Below are 19,755 nucleotides of genomic sequence, written 5' to 3'. Positions count from 1 at the left end.
CTGAAAATGAGCAAAAGGCATAAATATTTTCCAGAAGAGGAAATAAGAATAGTTAATAAACCAATAAAAATGCATCTACTATTGCTGGTAGTGAAAGAACTAGAAACTTAAAATACCATTTCAAGTTGACCATATTGACAAACCCTAAAATATTCATAAATCAAGTTATTAGAGTATTTAGGCCAGCATTTTTAGTTTTGTCTGCTAGTAAGAGATAAGTTGGTACACTGTCTTTGTGAAACGATTTGTCATTACAATTGTAAGTTTCAACATGTGCATACCTTATAACCTGATAATTTTACTACAGGAATATCATTCCAGAGAAGTTCTTAATGTGGCTACATTTCTTATAACAGCAAAAAGTCAGAAATAATCCAAATGTCCACTGACAGAGCAGTGAATATGTAAATTGTGGTATATTCATACACGGGAACATTTTACAGCATCAAGAGGCAAAATTAATGATATCATAGTAATGTAAAATATGAGACTCAAGAATGTGGTTACTGCATATGGATGAGATATGAAATGGGAAGGAACATGGGTTTGAGAGTCATTATTATTGTTTTCTTGAGATAGTATGAACATGTACATGTACATTGCTTCTTTTTCTTTTTGATGACCCATACATATTTGGTCATGCATCTCTTTAAAGGTTTGCATTAAATCACGAGGTTTACCAGGACAACATTAGTGTGTTGGTTTACCTACAAAGCCAAGTATATAATACTTGACACATAATTACCATACAAAAATGGTTGCTGAATAGTCTTCATTATTTAGAAACTATTTTTGTTTAACAGTTTCCAATTAAATTTCTCCCCTTCCATAGTGAACCATTGGTGAACTTTCCTACCCTAATAGGAATTTAAAGACAGATGTTTCTTATTTTTTAAGATGCAGAGGACAGTGGTATTATAGATTTTTGGGTCAAATATATTAAATCATCATGATTTTCCAGAACTTCTCATCCCAACGTGCTATTCTCATATATTCTTCAAACTTCCCAGAATAAGGACTATTAATGGGGTTATATGAAATATTAGTGGGGAAAGATATATAGAGGCAGACAGATGTCCAGGATCCTCATACTCATGAATAGAAGGAAATTATATATTTTAAAGAAAATAATATAATGAAATGGAAAGAATGAAAAATAATTGAGAATGAAAACATCCCCCACATATACTGCTTCCTCAAATAAATTGCTCCTCATTCTATTCTGAAATGGTTTGCTTAAAAATCAAAGAGGAATTCTCATAGGACCAGATCTTTGACATTTAAAAAATTTTTTCTTCTTGTCTTCTTCCTCTGTATTGAGTCATCAGAACATTCTATCCTCTGATCCAGTCATATGGAATGTTTAATTGACTTTATCTTGGGTTTTAAAATAGCTTTATAATGTAGGAATCAGAATGGCTTTCTATGGCTCCATATCACAGGTTTGAATTCCAACTCTTTGTCTTTTTTTTTTTTTTTAAAGATTTTATTTATTTGTTTGACAGAAAGAGATCACAAGTAGGCAGATAGGCAGACAGGGGGAACGGGGGAAGCAGGCTCCCTCCTATGCAGAGAGCCTGATGTGGGGCTCGATCCCAGAACCCTGAGATCATGACCTGAACCAAAGGCAGAGGCTTAACCACTGAGCCACCCAGGCACTCCATGTCCTTGGTTTTTATTAACCTCCTCCTTTAACAGAAGGACCTCAAATCATATATTACATCTGGTCTTAATCTACAAGTAGAGACTATTCTTTCAGAAACAAATGAGTTTATAATTCTTCCTGGTTCCTATTTGGCTTTCTTCCTGACTTCTCTTCTTCAAGTCCTAGTTCTCAATGGAATCTTTGTTTGTTTTTTAATATTTATTAGAGAGAGAGAGAGATCACAAGTAGGCAGAGAGGCAGGCAGAGATGGGGGAAGCAGACTCCCTGACAAGCAGAGAGTCTGATGCCTGATGCGGACCTCGATCCCAGTACCCTGAGATCATGACCTGAGACAAAGGCAGAGGCTTAACCTGCTGAGCCACCCAGGTGCCCTGGAATCTTCGTTCTAATGAAATTGTTTTTCTGAGTTCTAGTTTCTCCCTCATTTTTTGGTTTGGTTTTTGTTAAACCAATTTGGTTTTGGTTTTTGTTAAACCAGTTTATTTCCTGAATCATAGCATCTTTGTTTTTACTTACTGCTTTAGAAACACACACACACACGCACACACGCACGCAGTCTCCTATCAGTGATCATTTTGCACATTCCTGTGATAGTATTTCATGAGCTTATAGATTAGTGTTTTAAAGTGTCCATGTCTCTTTACTTTCTACGACCCCAGCCAGAATGCCAGCCATATAACCTCCTTACCTTTAGTATTTTTCAAACTGTGGTCTCATATCAGTCTCCGCTTCCTCTGTGACCTTTAATAGGCACTAGTCAATCTCTAGGAACAGTCCCTCTAATGTTCCTTATTGAACTGAAGAGAGAGGGAATTGCATACCTCCTTTCTTGTATGAGCTGTAAAAAGGAAAATGCCGCAAGATTCCTACAAATTCCTCCGAGAAGTCTTACTGCTCATTTCTTTAGCCACAAACCTCTTACTTATCTTATGAGAGTAGTATAAGTCAAAAATCACTAAATGGGTTTTAGATCCTGCACTCATGATCTGAGCTATATGGCTGCCATTCCGACTAGGGAAATAGAAAGTAAAGAAGGTTATACTTCCATCAGTGATGAGTCACTGATAGGTACAGAAGTACCTATTTCCAACTGATCAGATGTGAAACTCTTTTAGCAAACAAGACTGGATTTATATTAGTTTACCCAAATGTGGGTAATAGACAAATGTCTGATGGTTGAAACAAGAATCATACATGGCGACCTAGAGAAAATGCATTCACTGTGAAATACAAGCGTGCTTGTCACTTTTATGCACTTAGCTTTTGTGACTTCTCCCAAAACTAAGACAGAACATATCTACTTTTAACATCTTGTTAGGCATAGATAACAATGTAAACACCTTTCAGTGCATATAGTGGAAGATAACTGGTCTTATATTAAGAGAACCGACTATGGTATTGGATCTGTTATTAACTCAGAAACCTTGGAGAAGTTACTTAGCCATTTCATACCTCCACTTCCTCATCTGTCAGAAGGAAACAGCATATCTACTTTATTAAAGCTAAGTGCTGACAAATAGGTTTACAATAAGATGGTTATGGGATGTAATTCTAGAGTATGTACTTTTCTGTCTTGCAGTTTGAAGTATCACTAGTACAAGTGACCACTGAGCTTATTGAATTAGCCAACCATATTATTAAATGTCAAGTTATGTACCTGTCCTTTGATTTGTTTGACAAGGATTAGAAAGGGCGGAGAAGTCTGTCTTTTGCTAAAAAAGGGCAAAAATACGAGTTATTGTAACCATTCTTAAGCTTATATTTTACACATACTTACCTATATTTCACATTTAAAAAATCATAACATAAAACGCTTTCTTTCTAGAATTACAGTTGTTTATATTAGTTGTTTATCATGACACGTCTCTATCTAAAGGATGGCCTTATCAGGTGCAATAGACATTATGTTTGATTTCCTCAAAGCCATTTTACTCCTCCCTAATTGCATAGCCATTTAGGTGATGAGGCAAAGCTCCACAGATTAGGCTTGATTAATCTAAGACAGTCATCATAATCTGACCTGTTTTGGTAACAGTTGGTTTCAGAAACCCAGCTCTAAGCATGTGAGTGATTGCCATTCCACCACAACTTTATGAGTGGACACATGACCTCTCTGGAGCCATTAAAATTGGTAGAAGGGTATATTTCAGGATTAGAGAGAGAGGTTTTTGCCACTTCCCTTGTGGCAGGTGAAATTGAAGAAGCAAGGACTACCAGAAGTCCTCCTACAATCGCAAAGGGGAGTAGACTCAGGATGAAGCTGAAATGCTGGACTGCAGAGTGTCAGACTAGAAAGCTGCAGGGTCCTCAGTGACTTTTCTGAAGGGATTTTCTTCTGGCCTTCCAGAATTATGAACCAGTAGAATCTTTTGTCTTTAGTCATCATCATGAAAAGCAAAAAGAGCTCCTTCTGTCGGATTGTGTTGTTTTGGTTGTCTCACTCGTATCCTGACGTGGGCACTCAAATCATATAAAAAGGGCTTATGTACATATTTATTGAAATACATCATCTTCTTGTTTGTTCTAGATAAGCCTTCCCATTTCAGCAAAATTTATGTTTTGAGTGAGGATTTTATTATTTTTAAGCAGATAGCTTTTAAAATGTATGAGTTTTTAAAATATGAAAACAGCCCAAGACTACAAGGCTTGTAGTCATATCACATGGTATTTTTATATTCATTATGCATATGTATATTTTAAGAAGTCACTGCTAAAATTATCTTACTAAGAGCTATTATTTCAGGTTACCCACATATAGGCTTTATCGTCACCACTGTTTTTATCATGGTACCATAAAACTCAGTAATCTGTAACCTTCAGTTTGTCTCTAATATGACTTCATTATATTCTCCTACATTCTCTTGGATCACACCTTTTGTTTCTGACAAACCAAATATTGTTTAAATAATTTTTTTCTTTTCATCCTTTAAGATTTTACTATATATATAAAATGTTGGAAGAGAATGTGTGTGTGTGTGTTTGTGTGTGTGTGTATACAATATATATATATTAGATTGGGGGAGAAGACAAAAGAGACATCAAACAGAAGAGAATCCCCCAAAAAATGTAAACAAAAATGTTTGCTAAAAGTTTTTAGTAAACTTCAACATAAGAAATGACAGATTGTGCTTGGAGACATTATACTGAGGGAAGTAAAACAGTCACAGAAGAAGAAATACTGTGTGATTTCACTTATATGAGTTAACTAAAATAGTCAGGCTCACAGCAGCAAAGAATAGAATGGTGGTTGCCAGGGGTTGAGGGGTAGGAGGAAATGAGGATAAAATTTCAGTTAATCAAGATGAAGTACAACATTGTCCCTCTAGATACAATGCTCTATTGTAACTTAAAAATCTGTGGAGACGGTAGACATCAGTTAAGTGTTCTTACCGCAATACAATAAGTTAAAAAAAAAAAAAGAAAGAAAGAAAATCTAATGATAATTTCTGTTAAGAGAAAAAAAATTCTGTTATGTATTTAATATTTTATTTATTTGAGAGAAGAAAGCGTGGGAGTATGAGCAGGGTAGGAAGGGGCAAAGGGAGAGGAAGAAGCAGGCTCTCCACTGAGCAGGGATCCAGCCTGGGCGCCTCATCCTAGGACCCTAGGATTATGACTCAAGCAAAGGCAGATGCTTAACTGAGCCATTCAGGCATCCCAGCATTCACGTTTTAGGGATAGAAAACCGGAGGCTTAAAGACATTCACATCATTCCCAGGTGATAGTTATTAAGAAGTAGGGTCACCATAACAATCCAGAGCTTATCTAATTTTGAATCCAAGGTTTTACCTTGTGCTTTCTGCTTCCCATTTGGTTGCATGGCTTCATCCGTTGTTGGGAAACAGTTGACATTTGACTACATCTTGCTTCACAAATTTCATTCCTATATATCATATGGCAGTTAGGTCAGGCCTAGCAAGGTATCTTCCTGTTTCTTCTAACACTTACCAGATATTTTCCACTGCCTCACACATGGAAACATGTCAGCTGGCTCAAAATGGAAACCCAGAAGTCCTCCTTAATTCCTCAGTTGCTGTGCCATCCTTTGGAGAGGAAAAAAAAAATTATATTTATACCTTTCTTATCCTCAATCCAATCTATCTGTCAGGTGTTGCTTAATATTTGCTAGGATTACTGGGGTGCCTGTGTGGCTCAGTGGGTTAAGCCTCTGCCTTTGGCTCAGGTCCTGGTCTCAGGGTCCTGGGATCTAGCCCCGCATCAGGCTCTCTGTTCAGCTGGAAGCCTGCTTTCCCCTACCCTGCCTCCCTCTCTGCCTAATTGTGATCTCTCTCTCTGTCAAATAAATAAAATCTTCAAAAAAAATTTGCTGAGATTACTATAAATTGTCACAGCTATGTAATTATTTCAGAGTTTCTGGCCAAATGATATTTCTCAGTCTCCACTGAAGCGTATCGCTTTACTTTTTAAAATCTTTTGAAAATTGTCCAGGAACTATGGAACTATTTCATAGGACCTCTAGGTCCCCAAATACTGAAGACATATTCTCTTCTTCTCTGAAATAATCTCTGTTTACTCCTAACTGTGCAATTTTGTGTATTTTTTGCTTTCTCTCATGTTAGGCTGGAAAAATGCTGGAAAAAGTATTGTTCAAATTGTTAACCTCTTCTCTCCTGAATAGAAAATTATGAAATTTCTCATAAGTTATTTGATAATGGTTTTATCTAGTTATTTTTTAAAGCTTAATCTTACAGACCCAAGCATATAGTACCAAGTGTGATTAATGATCATAATAGATTAATTAGACAAAATGGGAACACATTACTTAAACAGTTTGGCTTGTTATATGCTATAGGACTGTGCCTATTTGGAGCTCAAGAGTAGAATACAATCTTTGCTTCTCTCATTTATTATTTTCAACATCTGTGTTCCTTATTATCCCATTTTGTAAATCTGATTATTCAAAGGAATCAATAGTACTTTCATTATTGCTTGCCTTTTCTATAAAGTATCTCATTTTTTCCTTCCCAATTCCTATCAGTCAAAGCTCCTCTTTCTTAAGTCATAGTTCAGTGGAACTCAATCTTTATTAAATAAGCAATATACTATGTGAAATGTAATTCTTGCTAATGAGCATTAAAGCAAATAACACACATACATCCTTTCAGGTACCTTCTAGAAATAATAAGTAGAAGAATATATATCATGCATGAATTTCCATAAGGACATTAGAATGTTGAAATTGAAGCCTGATGTGCCCCTGTGAACACATAAGAACTTAAGAGCACCTGAGTGGCTCAGTTGATTAAGTGCCTGACTTTGGCTCAGGTCATGACCTTGCTTGCAGTCCTGGGATTGAGCCCCACATCAGACTCCTCACTGAGTGGGTCTGCTTCTCTTTTCTCTCCCCCTCCCTGTCTCCCTAACCTTCCCCCACCCAACCTCCACCTCATGCTGTTTCTCAAATAAATAAATAAAATCATACACACACACACACACACACACACACACACACACATCTATACGAACTTAGTGATACTTTCTATAATCTAAATAAGGGTTTATGTGTTTTTCCCTACTCTTTTGACTTTTTAACAACAATCATGAGAATCAGTCATTACTTTTCAAAGGCTCTTTAGAAGTCCTAGAGGAGAACATAGGCAATAACGTCTTCGACATTGGACACAGCAACTTCTTTCAAGATACGTCTCCAAAGGCAAGGGAAACAAAAGTGAAAATGAACTTTTGGGACTTCATCAAGATAAAAAGCTTCTACACAGCAAAGGAAACAGTCAGCAAAACAAAGAAGCATCCCACAGAATGGGAGAAGATATTTGCAATGACACTACAGATAAAGGGCTGCTATCCAAGATTTATAAAGAACTTGTCAAACTCAACACCCAAAAAACAAATACTCAAGTAAAAAAATGGGCAGAAGACATGAACAGACACTTCTCCAAAGAAGACATACAAATGGCTAACAGACACATGAAAAACTGTTCATCATCATTAGCCATCAGAGAAATTTAAATCAAAACTACATTGAGATACCACTTTATACCAGTTAGAATGGCAAAAATTGACAAGGCAAGAAACAACAAATGTTGGAGAGGTTGTGGAGAAAGGGGAACCCTCTTACACTGTTGGTGGGAATGCAACGTGGTACAGCCCCTTTGGAAAACAGTGTGGAGGTTCCTCAAAAAGTTAAAAAATAGAACTACCCTATGACCCAGCAATTGTACTACTGGATATTTACCCCAAAGATACAGATGTAGTGAAAAGAAGGGCCACATGCACCCCAATATTCATAGCAGCAATGGCCACAATAGCCAAACTGTGGAAAGAGCTGAGATGTCCTTCAACAGATGAATGGATAAAGATGTGGTCCTTATGTACAATGGAATATTACTCAGCCATCTAAAAGGATGGATACCCAGTTGTTTTTTTTAAGATTTATTTGACAGAGAGAGACAGCAAGAGAGGGAACACAAGCAGGGGGAGTGGGAGAGGAAGAAGCAGGCTTCCTGCTGAGCAGGGAGCCTAATAGGGGGCTTGATCCCAGGACCTTGCAATAATGACCTGAGCTGAAGGCAGACACTTAAGGCCTGAGCCACCTAGGTGTCCCATGAATACCCAAATTTTGCATCAACATGGACGGAACTGGAGGAGATTATGCTAAATGAAATAAGTCAAGCAGAGAAAGTCAATTATATGGTTTCACTTATATGTGGAACATAAGGAATAACATGGAGAAAGCATGGAAAAATGAAGAGAGGGAAATCAGAAGGGGAGATGAACCATGAGAGACTATGGACTCTCGGGATCAAACTGAGGGTTTTAGAAGAGAGGGGCATTGGGAGATGGGTTAGCCCAGTGATGGGTATTAAGGAGGGCATATATTAGAGTACTGGGTGTTATATGCAAACAATGAATCATGGAACATGACATCAAAAAGAAATGATGTACTGTATGGTGACTAACATAACACAGTAAAACAAACAAACAAATAAAAGGCTTATAGCTTTTGATGCAGCATCTTCTCCTCTGTCAGATTATTCTATTATTAACCTTCCTCCTTTCATGAGGTTCAAAGTTATAAAGCATATTATAGTTAAACTGTATAAATATGTACCAAATACCAATATGAGTACTAGTTTAATAGTTGATAAGCTTTCAGTCAAAAGACTAAATCAACATAATATTTAATATATGCATATAGAATTAACATGAATAAATAAACTATTGTAATTGTATGTAACATTTTTATATAAAATTATTTATTTGGCTTTCAGACTGTTTACTAGTGGTTTTTCCATATCTCGCTCTTAGTTTGAATGTTGTTTTAGGACAGGGTTATAATACTGTAGCATTTTATGAAACCTTTGCAATATGTGAATACCTGTACACAGTAAGGCACTTCCAATTGAAAATGGAACATCCATTAGCATTTCACAGTGAAAAACTTCTTATCAATCAATCATTTATCTGAGGCTAATGACTTTATACATGGCTGGAGGAATATAATCTTAATACTGGAAATGAACTTAAACGCCATATTTAATTAAAATGGATGAGCTGTTAATTGGTACTGTTTTACCTTAATAACATTTAATATTGGGGTAAGTGCTCTATAAATTTCAAATCAGCAATTGAGGTGAAGTAGCAAAAGTCAAGCATCATGGTATGGTAAAAAATAAATAAGTAAAAAGTAAAAATGAAAAAAACAAGAATAAAAACTATCAACAACAAAAAATTTCAAAATATTCAGACTTGAGGTCTAAAAAGTATGGATCTTCATACATTTGGCTGCATATACAACTCTGAGCCAGAGTCCTTTTACTGTCTGTATGACTAAAATATTTCAACCATGAAAGTTATGTTGGTTTTGGAAAGATTTGTGTGTTGGGGGGCAGAAAGTATGGGGGTAGCCAATAATCTCAAATGCAATTACTGTCTCTCACTCCAGAAAGGCCAGTTGCAGATAGGAGTGAATTTGATATTCCAGGATAGTATGGAGATATTTATGGTTTTATGATATCAAGAATGATATCTTACTGAAAAAAGCCATATGGCCAAAAGAGAAAGATAAAAAAAAAAAAAAAACAAATTCATCCTCCTTTCATCTTTGCTTATGGGTTAAATGATTTTTTGAAGTATCAAAAGAAGTTTTACTTTTCAGGAACTCCATGTTAAAACATCTAGACCTTTTTTCAGAGTTGTTTTTTTTTTTTTTTTTGGCAGAAGCTTCTTGTAGTATTTAATATTAATTCAGATTATGACAAGTCTATTGGAAGAAAACTATCTGAATGGTCCTAAATTCATTTTCACTTAAAGTAATGTTGTTCATGACCTGTGTCCTAAGAAAACCACCTTTCTTTCTCCTTAAATTCTTCTTTAGGAATCTCTTCTAGCTTTAATCACACACATTACATTAGGACATCCTTAAGGAGCTTTTATTTTTTCATTTCAGGTAGTATCTGCTTTGTTTTCATGACACTGCAATAACATGGCCTGTCCTTATTTTCAGATCAGTCCTCATTTAGTGGGAAGATGCTGGTGGTGATGTTGGCAATATTTCTCCTCTGTGTGTGGCTTTTACAAAATCTAAGGGGCTGTACCTCATGTTGGGCAATCTGCCATCAGTCACATTTATTGGATAAACTTGCAGGGTCTGCAATCACTAAAATACATGCGGACAAAATTAGCTGGTGTTGCTTCTTTCTGAAGAAAACACAAATAACATGGCTGTTAGTAACTACCTCGGTGAGAGTTCAGAGTAACATTTTTTTTAAAAAAATCTGTAATTGAGAGGAAAATGAAAGACTGGATAGAATCACTCAGCAAAAAAGTCTGACAGTTTGTTGAACCTCATAGAGATAGATCATCTTAATGAACTCAAAGATTCTCAATGAAGGAAAAATACGCCTCTTTCAAAAATTGGCCCAAAAATCTTAACTATAAAAATAAACTGAAATCTATATCCCTATCTATGTTTTAATAAGACAAGAATGTAAGACATTGCATGATCCTTGTACATGTTTCTAGTCCTTTAATTAACTCTCAGATTTCCTTTGCAAATAAGAGTTATAGTCTTTTTCTAGACTTCTAACTTTCTTAATTCTTTATCATTAAGAGAATCCATCAAGTCTACTGCATAAGATTGGGAACGTTTCCAAATTTTATAGCTGTCTTTTAGCTTGAAGCCAAAACATTTTATGAGTCTCTTGGTTCTAATGTTCTTAACTCAGTTGAATATCTGAACATTTTAGATGGGAGACATTTTTATCACTTTGACAAAAATGGCAACTTTAATTTTAATGACTCCATCAAAAATTGATCAAGTATGTTGTTTTTGTGAGGCCTTTTAAGAAAAATGAACTTACTAACTGATAATGCTAAAGACCCATACGTTTTGGCTTAAAAACTCCCCTTCAACTCAACATACGAATTAACTATTTCTTTACATATGACATCTTTTAAAAAATGAATCTGAATTGCAGTTAGAAATCCAAAGTGAAGGTTTCCAATAATAAACTCACTTTTTTGCAATTTATCATTTAATCAGGTTATCAAAAACTATGTTCCCTATCTTTATTTATTTTACATTAATCCCTTTTAAGTACAGAGAGATTATTAGTGTGAATGAAAGTACTTTTGTAATTTCAGTAATTTCTTACCTTTGTTAAGTAATGCTTGAATGGCTCTTGATATTTTCAGTACTTTTATGGAAGAGATGCTTTTTTTAAATTGAAGTATGTTGACACATGATGTTACATTAATTTCATGTATACAGCACAGTGATTTGGTAAATCTATATGTTATGCTATGTTCACCACAAGTGTAGCTACCATCTGGAAGAAACTGATTTTTTTTTTTAAGATTTTATTTATTAGACAGAGAGAGAGACAGAGAGAGAGGGAATACATGCAGGGTGAGTGGGAGAAGGAGAATAAGACTCCCTTCTGAGCAGGGAGCCCAATGAGGGGCTCAATCCTAGGACTCTGGGACCATGACCTGAGCCGAAGGCAAAAGCTTAACAACTGAACCACCTAGTATCCCTGAGGTAATTTTTTTTTTTTTAATTGAAAGTTTTTTTTTTTTTTCTGTATTTTTGTACTCTGGTTTGAAATTGAGTAAAAGGCCCTTGTGAGATTATTTCATGGGTAGTGCCCAGTAAAGTGCCTTGCACAAAATGTGCATTTGGTATCTAGAGGTTCAGTTCCAAAAGTGAAAAGAAATTTTGTATTTATATAGTCCAGGTGGCTTACTTTGTAACTAAAATATTCGATAATGCAAGAAATTAATTAACTTGCCCAACTTGAGTGTTGAGTCCAAGACTAAGGTCAGAGCACGCACAGACTGCAAGTCCTTGTCATTCTATTGTTTTCCTTTTGTTTATGATTGAAATTATCTAAACCTTTTGTGTTTTTTTTTGATTGGTTTATTGTTGTTATTGTTGTTAACATTATATATATATATTTTTTTTTAAAGATTTTATTTATTTATTTGACAGACAGAGATCACAAGTAGGCAGAGAGGCAGGCAGAGAGAGAGAGGAGGAAGCAGGCTCCCCACTGAGCAGAGAGCCCAATGTGGGACTCGATCCCAGGACTCTGCGATAATGACCTGAGGCGAAGGCAGAGGCTTTAACCCACTGAGCCACCCAGGCGCCCCATATATATATATTTTTAAAGATTTTATTTATTTATTTGACAGACAGAGATCACAAGTAGGCAGAGAGAGAGGAAGGGAAGCAGGCTCCCCGCTGAGCAGAGAGCCTGATGCAGGGCTAGATCCCAGGACCCTGGGATCATGACCTGAGCTGAAAGCAGAGGCTTTAACCCACTGAGCCACCCAGGCGCCCCTGTTGTTAACATTATATTTTTACATCTTGTTAATTTGGGGGGTCATTTTCCTCTAAGTATGCAACTATCTGGTGTTTGCAATGCTCCTCTACTTTTTACATTTGTCTCAAACTTAACTTATTTGATACTTTTTAAAAGGTAACCCCCCCTTTGACTAGCAGCTATATTCCAAGCTTTTGTGTTAATTCTTCACTTACATGAGTTCATTTAATTTTTACATAAAGTATATTAGATGAGGTCATTGGTGCTTAGGTAAAAGGGCTTTCTCATAAACATATAGCTAGTCAGTGATAGAGTCACAGTTTTAGGTGTGTTCTTTGTAGCACGATGTTTGCAGTGGCTCAACAGCAGACAGATATGTACCAAGTTACATTTGTGCTCCTGCTACCATCCTACTCTAAAAATTTTGTCTGAGTCCTGGGATATGGAAATCATTTCCTAACTTGTTTCTCTTCCCCATTGGCCAGCATTAGCCAGGATAATTATTTGCTAATATAAATTTAATCATGTGACCCATTCTTGACTTTTTTATTTATGTGGGTTTTTTTCCCCCTCTCTGACTCACTTCGACATTGGGGCTAATTTTGGACGATAAGGAGGTAGCTAGGCAAAGAAGAGGGAAAAGAATACTGAAGGAGGGGCACCTTGGTGGCTCATTCGGTTAAGCCGCTGCCTTCAGCTCAGGTCATGATCCCAGGATCCTGGAATCGAGTCCCGCATCGGGATCCTTGCTCAGTGGGAAGCCTGCTTCTCTCTCTGCTTCTGCCTGCCTCTCTGGCTGCTTGTGTGCTGTCTCTCTCTCTGTCAAATAAATAAATAAATAAAATCTTAAAAAAAAACATACTGAAGGAACAGCCAATGCAGAGTCCTCACATATCCAAAAGGCTAGTTGTTTTGAGGATTTTCAAGTATAGTGTGAGATTTTCAAATTTGTCTTTGAAGAGATATGGGTTAGTATGCTTTGAGCTTAGGGGATGAAGAATGTTTGAAACAAGATTCTTATGGGCATTGTATGCCATACTAGAATTTTATATATGGCACATAATTTGATACACATTTTATAGAGATAATTATGGTGGCGGCAAAATGAAAATATAGAGGACATGTTGTCTTGTGATAAGAGGGAACAAAAATTCCATTTATGAAGCTGTTGTATTAATGTATGTAAAATATAGTGAAATAGTGATAATGGTAGTGAGGAGCAGGTGCAAACGTATCTAGGATATTAAGGACATTGATGGAGAGAACTTCATTGATTAGATGAGAAATTTTTATCCTAATTTTAGGTGTCATTACTGTCTAAGTATTTCATTAATTAAGAAGTAGAGTTACTGATGCAGGTTAGAAAACCACATTTTTTAATAATGTAATCTCAAAAATGGTAACTTAAACAAACATCACTAGGCATGCATGCACATTTTGAAACTGTCTTTCATTTCTGTATTAAAATACATTTCTCTTCTGTTTATTCATTTTTGATATACTGAGATAAATTTCAACATATATTGCCCTTAGCTCTAAAATAAATTAGAAATGTGCATAAATGATTTACCAATTTGGCTTCTGTGAGTTAAATTTCCATTTTATTTCTTATCACTCACATCCCTTATAGTGCTACCAATTCTCTTCTTTCTTGACATTACTTGGTTGAAGTTTCCCGTGCATGAATAACTTTTTCTAAAATTGCTTAAAATGGAATTGAATGGAAAGATACTTACAAGAATCAGAGATTCTATAATCTGTTCTTTTACCTCCTACCAAATAACAGTATGGCTTTGTGCAAATGCTTTTTTATATTTGAGCCTTTGAAATGAGATCAAATAGCAGTGCTACCTGCCTTGTAAGACTATTTTGAAGACCACACTAAATGATATGTGTGAAAAAGCTTTGAAAATGGCAAGGAACACACATAAAATTTTTAAGTTAGCTTTTATTTTATTCTGAGGTTAATTACACCAATGCAGAATCATTTAGCTAATGCATATAATCAACCTAAAGAAGAAAATTAAATTGTACTCTTAGAGACTTAAAGTTCACAGAGCTAATAGCACTTAGATTAAATTTAAATGCACACATTTTTAGTTATAAAGGAAGTTACAGTTCCCTTGGTCAAACATCAAAATCATAGACTAGAACGTATTGAAAAAATAATTAACACTAAACCCCTCACCCACACACATATGTGTTGGAGTAGGAATGTATTGCCTATAGATATGTCTTAAGATTTGAGGTAAATTTTCTCATTTATAATCTTAAAGATCATATTATAAATTCAGTGATGAAATATACATGTATCTATTTTCCTCATCACTTTGGAAGAGGCCACTCCACAGAGCCACACTCTCAGGGTGCAGGAAAGTCAGTTTGCCTTTGAAGAAGGACCAGCCTAAACCTGGCTGGCTCATTAGAGTTATCTCATAAAATATTAACATTAGAAGGTATTCTCATGGCCATCTCTTCCAACCTTAAGCCCTACACAAGAACATCACCTTTGATAGTTATATAGAATGAACCTGTTGGCAAACAGTGAACTCTCAGGCAGACCATACTAATGCAGTGCTATGAAGATAGCGTGCTCCTTAATGTACAAAATCTCCATGAAGTTCTTATCCTTCAGTCCACGTCTCTGACTTTAACACCACCACCACCCTCCTCTTACAAAAGGTTTTTGAAGATATCGGCCCTGTTTCTTATCATTTTCCAAGATAGTATTTCCAGTTTTAGTTTTCAACCATTTTTCATTGTAGTGATTGGGATTGGCCATGCCTTCTTTGGGAGTCTGTCCCTAGGTATGTTTTGCAAGAATTCAGAATAAGACAAACAGTATTTCAGGTGTGGTTTGACAAGGACTAAATAATTCACTGTGGCTATTAAACTTGTTGTTCTAGGTATTTCTTTTCTATTAATGAATGCTGAGATTGCAGCTCTGAAACTATTGACCCTTAGGACTATGGGGACAATTAATACCCTAAGTGTATTTCATATAAACTGCCTTTAAAGACATATCCTTCACCCTACACTATAATCGTTTAGTTTTTTAATCTAAGCATCCTTACCTTTGGCATCATTATATTTCATTTTGACAGTCTTGGCCCATCCATTAAACCTATGGAGACATTTTTAAGTCCCAGTTTTGTGTCAGTCACAGATTCACAGATTTAATAAGCATTGTTTCTTATGTCCTCTTGCAAGTCAATATTAAAATGCTGAACAAGAGAAGATCAAGGACAACAGGGTTACTGTCTAATGAAATAATATATCTGAAAGTGATTTGCAAACACTATTTTATATTCATCTTTGGTTTTGTGTCCTTCCTTCTGTTTTATACTTGTCCCTTTATAATCCAAACTTCTGGAGAATTTCCCCTCTGCAGTCTTCATAGTTTAACTCTCCTTCCAATAACCTCTTTACCATCAGAAATCATTTCTAATTGTATGATACAGATTTTGCTTTTAGAATTTTCTAAGTCCTCTTTTCTCTTAGAAACTTTCTCCCCAATTGTTAATTCCCTGGGTTTTTTAGTATATGATTTTCTTTCGTTTGCGGTTAAAATTCCTTAATTTGTATTTCTCAAATGTCTGTTGTATGGAGGTGAGCATGGTTGATGCTGTGGGGCACACAGTTATCCACATGATATTCTAGGGACTCAAAGAGTTTATAGGCCAATAGGAAATCTGGGGTACACAAGGTGCCATTAGTTGTGAATTATAAGTGTGCTTCTCTCACTTCCATTCTCTTAGTTCTTCTCTGTAGTCGTTAAGTATGGTTTTAAGCCAGCCCTTATCACCACAAAGAAGTATTCCTTGTGCTTTTAGATACTTTCTATACTCATATTGCTTTTCAGCATATTTGCAGTGTTTTCAGCTCCCAGTCTTCATGTGGTCCTTGGATTGTCTAAGATTGCTCCAAAATCTTTTAAGCCCACTGTGAATCTGCTTCACAGTTTCTCAGTAGTTACTCAGGACTTACAGACTCATGTTCAACTCACTGACTTTAGTCAAATATATATGCTCTAGGGTTTTTATTATAGAGCATGTTCTCTCTCTCACTCTCTTACTCTATCTCTCGATCCACCTGTATCTATGTACATTAAAATATCCCACCTATGTATATGATATAGTATGCTAATACACACTTACGTGGGTATGCATAATCAAAATACTTTATTCATATATGCTTAAAGTATATATTTCTAACATATATACTATATAGATATTTCTATGATATATATACGTATTTTTAATATAACTTGTTAAGCATTTTGATCAGAGCTTAAAATTGATTAAAAATGAAGAAACAACCACCACCAGAAAAGCACAGAATCCCTGTCCACACTACTAAGCATTTTCTTCCACTCTTAAACTGCCTCACATTTCCCAAACACCAGAAATCTACATTTTCTTTGATTATTAACTAAAAAAGGAAAAGAACAGTTAAGAGCAGGTTGAGACTCTACTCAACCTCAACCCAGTAGGGTACTCAGCAGTTAGATAAGTTACCGTACCACATTCCTGGTATAAAATCTAACCCCTATCCTGACAATAATGACGCTGATGCACTCTAGTACCCAAAGCAAGGAGCAATTCAATCCTTTTCATTCACTACTAAATTTAAGTTTTTTCCCAGTCTTTCCTGTGAGACACACTGTAACCCAGTTGTGATTTGATAAGGACCAAATAATTATTATTTTTAAGATTTTATCCATTTATTTGATAGACAGAGATCACAAGTAGGTAGAGAGGCAGGCAGAGAGAGAGGAGGAAGCTGGCTTCCTGCTGAGCAGAGAGCCCAATGTGGGGCTTGATTCCAGGACCCTGGGATCATGACCTGAGCAGAAGGCAGAGGCTTTAACCCACTGAGCCACCCAGGCGCCCAGGATGAAATAATTCATCACAGTGTTAAACTTGATGTTCTAAATAAACCTTTTCTATTAATGAATGCTGAGACTGCAGCCTGAAGTTGTTGGTCATTAAGTGTCACTCTAATGTCACTCTAATCTATGTAATGATATAGCATTACATAGATTCACATGCAGTTGAGATAAGTAATTCAGAGCGATCCCATATACCCTATGCAGAGTTTCATTCCTAATGATAACCTTTTGTAGAACTGTAGTACAATATCTAATACTGCAACCAGGGAACTGACATTGAGAAAATTTACTTATCTTATTCAGGTTGTCAGTTTTACTTATACTTGTGGATATTTACATTTTGTTTCCTAAATTTTATCACATATGTAGGTATAAATGTACACAGTCAAAATACAGAACAGTTCTATTACCACAATTCCTCCTGTTAACCATCTATAATTACCCCCGCCCCTCCCAAGTAAAGCCTCCACCTTGGGTTGTATCTTACTGAAATACAGCATCACTTAAAATTATTTTCTTGAGTTGTTAACAGGAAATTACAAATGCAGTAATAAAATTTTTAGGTCACCAAGATTCATGTTTTATTTAACTGCTGAACTCTTGCTATTAGAGGAAAGGAATGATTAGTAGTTCTCATTTACAAAGTGACATTTACATTAAGCAACAAATGCTCTAGCGGTGCATTACTTTATTTATCATATGATCCTGGGTGTGTATAGTAATGTGTAAGCATTTTCCTATAGCTCGGTGTATGGTACACTTTTATTCAATAACACAAATAGATTTCCATATTCAATCAGGGTATCTAACTTTTAAATTAGGTTTAACAGTACTGGTGATGAGGCAAGCATGTTTAATCATAACATTTTTTGGATCTCCCAAATATCTGTGTGTTTCAAAAGCCCATTATCAAAAAATAATTTCTGATTTTATTCTATATTTCTGGTCCAAATTTTTTTCAAGTTATTTGTCTTCATAAAATAGCATTTCTTATATTATACCCTTATTTTTGGAGTAGTCCACTAATATCATGGCTATATTATGCCAAACAACATATTATTATCAAATAAGTGATTGACTAAATTACAGTGAAACCATGTAATTCATTTATTCATCATATATTTTAAAACAACTGGCTTTTTGCATCATGTAGATCAAACATCCAGATGACTAAATGTTTAATTTTTAATTATTTTTAACACAAGGTAAATATAATTAAAAACTAATGAGATCACCTCCTTCATGGTATTTATTTGTACCATTAAAGGTAAGATGGAGAAAGATAACTAATGATGCTTTTTGGCAGGTTCATAATTGCTCAAGCGGGATCTTTAAATATGAAGGAATATTTAAGATTATGTTACTGCTACCCTTCAAATATTTCAAGGGTTTCTTTAGTGGTTAGTGTGGTAAAACTTAGGGCAACCTTAAGAAGAACTTGCTGAGGGAAACAAAATTATCACATGACTATAATGAATTTTACTCCAGGTTGGTACTTTCAGATATATAATACCTTGAAATAATGACAACTTTTTGTAATACTCTTTTTTATTTTAAGAGAAAAAACTGAGTAATATGGTCATTGCTGTGATTCCAATCCAGGCTCGTAAGACTTTTAAAGTCCTGCCTTTATCAATAGTGAGACTTGAATCAAAGTATATGTTCAGACAACTGATGAGCACTTAGCAAAGACCTTCAGGGGAAGAAAATACCACTAGGATCTAGAAGGGATCATGACTCTCCATTTTGAACAAAATATTCCCTAATAACTTTCTGAGTTTTGCCTATGTTTCCTGAGTTCTTTCAGAATTTAATGTTGACATTCAAGATAATTATTGGAGGAAGAACCATATTTCTTGGGAATACATGTACATAAACAATAACGATTGCCAAATTTTCTAAGACTGTGGCAGAAGGCCAACATAGCAACTACTTGGAACTAAGGGACGGATCAGAATTTCTTATTAAATGTTTTATTTCAAGATATTATCAAGTAGAAAAGGACATCTTTGTAAAATCACACCACGAAATTGCAGTATTAGAATACCAATCTAAAACCTACTATTTTTGGCATTGTGCTGACCGAAATATATAGATTGAGAAACAAAACAAAAAACCCCAAAAAACTCAGCACCTTCTTTGTGTTTCTTTACTATAGAATCTTATGATGGTTTTCTGAAATCTTCAATTACAATATCAGATATAAGAGCATTGATTTGGAGTGAGCTAGCCTTAGATTAAGAATCTTACCCCTTGTGAAATAAATCTATGGTTTGACATTAAGTCCTTAGGGAAAAACAAAAAACAAAAACAAAACAAAACAAAACAAAAAGAATCTCAGCCTTGCCTGGTGCTAGCTATATGACCTTGCCCAGGGTTAGCTGACTTATCTC

The 19,755-nt window shown here is 35.4% G+C and overlaps 1 protein-coding gene across 6 annotated transcripts in view; it reads left to right on the top strand.

Annotated features, from left to right (window-relative positions):
* Positions 1-19,755, top strand: part of LRFN5 (leucine rich repeat and fibronectin type III domain containing 5) — a 244,815-nt gene that overhangs the window by 89,661 nt on the left and 135,399 nt on the right. The window lies entirely within an intron of this gene.

The sequence above is a fragment of the Lontra canadensis genome, unplaced genomic scaffold, assembly GCF_010015895.1.
Source record: "Lontra canadensis isolate GAN:19392208 unplaced genomic scaffold, GSC_riverotter_1.0 scaffold42, whole genome shotgun sequence".
Taxonomy (NCBI): Eukaryota; Metazoa; Chordata; class Mammalia; order Carnivora; family Mustelidae; genus Lontra; species Lontra canadensis.
Note: the sequence above shows the minus strand (reverse complement) of the source record. Positions and strands in the feature narration are given on the sequence as shown.